We start from the raw sequence: 5,578 nt of genomic DNA, 5'->3' as shown, positions 1-5,578 counted from the left end.
CTTTGGAAATATTGTAAGATTACTACTTTCTTACATTTACTTTATGTTGCACGTCTCATTCGACTGCACTAGTGCTCTCTGTACTATGCATCAGTATTACCCACAAGCTACTCGGACTGAGGTATCTGAGTTTCTTCCAGTGCCTGGTGGTTTCTGACTGATAAGCACCCTGTAACAGGAACCAGTGCAATGACCTCTTAAGCTTGCAGTCCTCAGATATCACACATAATGTGATGTAATATAAACTTGGATCAAAATAAACTGCACTATAAAATACACTATAAAGTGGAACTAGACTGTCAAAGTCTAGCAAAATAATTTGCTACTGGGGAAGTATATCATCCTAGAAAAAAAGAAGGGTGCTGTGGAAGAGTGAATGTCTGAATCAAAGGCATTTGTTTTGAAGCTTTGTGATTAGACATAGCAACAAGTCAGTTTCATGAAAAGCTTAAAGCAAAGGCTCAGTCCAGTTTATGAAATAATTCTTAGCCTGTTTTGTTTACTCAAGATATTCCTTGGGAATATTAAATAGTAAATCTAGCCTTATTTTAGGGCTGTGTTTTCAGTGTATGTATGTGAGTGAATGATGTTTCCACAGGAAAGCTCTGGAAAAGCAGTAACTACAGATAGCCAGTTCTATTTTCTTAAAATAATTTCTGCAGTCGTTAGAGTTTTTAGAGAAGCTGAAAGGGCTTTGGATGCAGCCTAGGAAGATATTTTTTTACATTTTAAGGAGATAATTATGCAATGTCCACCATGTTTATGTGCAATCTATAATAATAATAATTATAATACTTGTACAAAAATACAAATTACACTCCAACATATGTGCCACATAGCAAATTATTCTCCTCTACATTTTTAATACATATTACTGCTTACATTTTTTTCACAATATTTTGTTTCTCTTCTGTATGATTACCGTTGATGTACTCTAACATTGTAGAGGAGATTCACCTTTTCCATCCAAACTATCCATGTCAAATAGAACCACCAGTGCAGGAGACAGCAGAGTCATCTTAATCTCAAACACTATTTTAGGCAACTCATTCCAGTGGTAGATCACTGCTAAAGTAACTGCTTGGGACTAATCTGCTCTTCGCTAGAGTAGTGCCGGGACAGCTCCTCCACAGCTCATGTACCTGAATCAAATGTCACTAGTTTGATGGCAATCTCATTTATCTCCTTTGTTTTTATTAGTCTGTGGCATAAATCCTATGATCCAACAGAGTTCAATTTGCTAAAACTACAATCTACCAGTTCCCCAAGTGCTAATATACCGTATTATTTTTTCCTGTGTCTGTGTTAATCAAGACTGTGGATTGGTCTGCAATGTGATTTAAGAAAAAGATATTTGTATCTTAAACTTTACAAGTTAAAGTATTTACAGAATCCCCTAATCTCATCCTAGCCTGCTTTCAAGCAGGCTGGAATGCTGAGGTGTGAACCATGCAAACCTATTTCTAGAGGCATCTGATTCATCTGAGTAGAATTTACACAAGAAGAGGGCACTGAAAGCGTGGAGCATGCAAACCTTTCATATGGCAGAGACTGAAAACCTCTTTTCAATGAATTTCTTACCAGTCTACAAAGTGTAGATTGTGGAAGAACTTTGCTAGTTGATAGAGTTTAGTTGTTCGTCCACTGAGTTGTATCTTCAAGGAAATGTTACAATGCATGCTGACTAATAGTATATGTGCATCCATGAGCAAAAATTGTATTGGAAAAATTGTATTTTCCTCTTTCTTTTACGTTGAAATGTTTTCTGATTCAGGTTCATCTGAATAATTTGGATCCTTGTTCACAAGTCTGGATCTGATTGGCTTTGCAAAGGAAAAAGTTAGTTGGAGCACAGTTGTCTGTGTAAAACTACGGAGTTAATGGGCTCATGTTGTTATTCAAGTTTGAGATGTAACTCAGAATTGCAGCTGTCCGTCAGCTTCCTAAGGTTCAGTGCAGTAAATCCAGCATATATAGTCACAGTTTTTCTCTGCTTCATTGATACTTTGACAGAAACACTTGTATTTTTGTCCTTCAATGCTTCTCTTAAGTATATTACTCAAATATACAAGTTCCTTAAAACTTGAACAGGAATTTCACATTGGCCAGGCTAATAATTTTCTGAGGGGAAGAATATACTGAAAGGAGACAATAGATCACAGTCTTTAAGGGGAAGATTTGTCTGAGATGCCTGCACTCCAGCCAGATGTCAATGTTTTTCTCAGTGGAGAAAAACAAGGAAGAGTTAGGACATAGCTCCACTCCTCCTACAGGGCTAAAAACTGTGCAGATAAATAGTTTTCTATAAATGCCAGTTTCTCTGCTGACCATAAGAGGTGGCTTCCATGAATAGTTTGGAAACAGACGTGCAAATCCTCTGCTCAGTGTTTAAACTAGCTCTTGAGGCAGAATAAATCTTTTGAGTTGGACACGGATGAACAAACATGGCTGATCAAACTAATAATTTCAAGCTCAAGAAGCTAGCACTTTTGATGGACTCTGTTTCATTGGAAAATTTCTGACTGGCCTGGAACAAAACTGCTAACATATCACTATAGGGAGAACATTTCCAAAGCAAGGTCTCTTGGCAGCTCCATTCAAACTGGGAAAGGTTTCCTATTTCCCCATGAGTGCCGCTGCCTCCTCTAAGCCACACTCTCCAGGGAACTACAGGCTGGTCAGTCTCACCTCTCTGCCTGGCAAGGTCATGGAGCAGATCCTTCTGGAAAGTCTGCTAAGGCACATGGAAAAGAAAGAGGTGATTGGTGACAGCCGACATGGTTTCACTAAGGGCAAGTCATGCCTGGCCAATCTGATGGCCTTCTACAACAAGGCTACAGAGATGGTGGATGGTGGCAAAGCAGCTGATGTCATCTACCTGGATTTGTGCAAGATGTTTGACACTGTCCCACATGACATCCTGGTCTCCAAACTAACAAGGCATGGATTTGACAGATGGACCACAGATTGGCTGGATGGCTGCATCCAGAGAGTTGTGGTCAATGGCTCCATGACCAAATGGAGGCAGGTGAAGACAGGTGTCCTTCAGAGGTCAGTATTGGGACCAGTGCTGTTTAACATCTTTGTTGGAGATATGGACAGTGGGATTGAATGTATTCTCAGGAAATTTGCTGATGATACCAAGCTGTGTGATGTGGTTGACACCCAAGAGGGAAGGGACGCCATCCAGAGGGACCTTGACAGGCTGGAGAGGTGGGCTAGTGCCAACCTCATGAAGTTCAACAAGGCCAAGTGCAAGGTCCTGCACCTGGGTTGGTACAACCCCAGGCACAAATACAGGCTGAGGAAAGATTGGCTGGAGAGCAGTCCTGAGGAGAAGGACTTGGGGGTGGTAGTAGATGAGAAGCTCAACATGAGCTGCCAGTGTGAGCTGGAGCCGAGAGAGCCAAACACAACCTGGGCTGCATCAAAAGAAGTGTGGCCAGCAGGGCCAGGGAGGTGATTCTGCCCCTCTACTCTGCTCTGGTGAGACCCCACCTGGAATACTGTGTACAGTTCTGGTGCCCTCAGCAAAAGAAAGATATAGACCTGTTGGAGAGGGTGCAGAGAAGGGCCACAAAGATGACCAAAGGCCTGGAGCACCTCTACTGTGAAGACAGGCTGAGAGAATTGGGGCTGTTCAACATAGAGAAGGCTCCACGGAGACCTTATAGAGGCCTTCCAGTACTTGAAGGAGGCCTACAGGAAAGCTGGGGAGGGGCCTTTCATCAGAGAAGATAGTTGAAGGGTAATGGTTTCAAACTGAGAGAGGGGAGATTTAGGTTAGATATTGGGAAGAAATTCTTCACTATGAGGATGGAAGAGGAAAAGGAATGGGTTGCCCAGGGAGATTGTTGATGCCCCATCCCTGGAGGTTTTTAAGGCCAGGTTGGATGAGGTTTTGTGCAACCTGATCTACTGGTAATGTTCCCTGCTCATGGCAGGGAGGTTGGAACATGATGATCTTAAAGGTCTCTTCCAAGCTTAATGATTCTATGTGAGAAACTTTACATATGGGATGCAAATCTGTGTTGTTGCATCAGGCTGTGAATAGCATGTACTTTGAGGTGACAACTTCTGTGTCTATTTACCTTGTGTCATACTTCCTTAAGGCTGTTATGAAACCTGTATTTCCTTGTTCCACAAACAAAAACCCCATTATTTTAAAAGAAAGAAAGAAAGAGAAAACACCCATCTGCCACCCATCCCTCCGAGTCCCCACCAATGTACTGTTACATGTTCCTTGAGTGAAAAAGTGTAGCTTTTGAGATACATCATTTTGTAGGGTTTCTCTGGCGGCAGAATGTAGTAAATAAACTGTTCCTGCCTGCTTCACGCACTGGTTGCCTTAGTAACTGTGGCGTAGGGCAGCTGAAGTGTGCTAATACTCTGCAAAGGGAGTTTGAAGGAAGCAGATGGGCAGTGATTATCATTGGTTGGCTCAATTAGAACAGAAGATTGTAAGGCACTGAAAAGAATACCTTCAATGTCTTGGAAATTCATTTTGTATGTGGACCTGCATTTTCAATGTGCCCATTTCAGATAAATGTCATTGCATTGGTAGTTTTTTTTGTCATTTTTTTATGATGAGGAAAGATGCTCCTTGAACTTGATAGCTTTATTTACTTTCAGTATTTTTTTCATCACCAGCCAGTAGCTGTTGGCACGAACGAAAGGTGTTAATATGCTAAAAAAGTAGCAAATAAACAATGGGTTTAATTTGTAAGCCAGTTACCTCTGTTAAGTTTGAAAACAAAGATATGAAAGGCAATACTAAAATGTCTTCACAATAAAAACAAAGGAAAAATGTGATACTTGAACATTGTTGTGGAATATGAGTTCTTTCCTAGATGGAAGCTGTGGTATTTTGTATAAGTTTAGAAAAAACAAAAACAAAACTAACAAACTTTTGTAAACAACCAGCTTATTGACTTACAGAATGCAACTATATTATCACAATTTGATCTACTCTAAATTTATTCCAAATAAATGAAAGTGAGTGGCAAGATTCCTAATATTTTAAGTTTTAAGAGAAACTTTATTTTGCAATAGGAAAATCTGCAATCAAAGGTTTAAATATTCTATAAAATCTGAGGAAAATTTGCCACTAAGTTAAAAATTACTCATAAGGAAGCAGAACTCACATAGCAGAAATGTTTTTTCTCATATCCATGAGAGCTTATAACTCTCCCCAAGTGTAAAAGACACATTTATCTTAATGGGAATCATGTATATATCAGAAGTGTGAGAGTTGCAGTCCTTTTATTGGATCTGAATACTTTGCATGAAAAGTCTCCAAGATTTATGCCTCAAGAGTATCTGTTATCACAGATGCTTTGTAGTCAGACTTCACATTTAAACAAGTGTGGTACTGGTCTCAGTAGCTGTAACAGTTGCCCTCCACACAGCAGATGGTGGAAGCCACATTTCACTTAGGGAATTTGAGATCCCCAGAGTTTCTGACATGATCATGATATTGAGAGGGGCATGGGGTAATTCCCTCCCCCCCTAAAATTCTTTTCTTGCAGGGTTTTGTAGGAGTGTGTGCTATCTCTATTTCTCCTGTCATATTCCTGCT

The sequence above is a fragment of the Chaetura pelagica genome, unplaced genomic scaffold (assembly GCF_000747805.2).
Source record: "Chaetura pelagica isolate M959 unplaced genomic scaffold, ChaPel_1.0 scaffold142, whole genome shotgun sequence".
In the NCBI taxonomy this organism is placed as follows: Eukaryota; Metazoa; Chordata; class Aves; order Apodiformes; family Apodidae; genus Chaetura; species Chaetura pelagica.
This window is presented reverse-complemented; position numbering follows the sequence as displayed.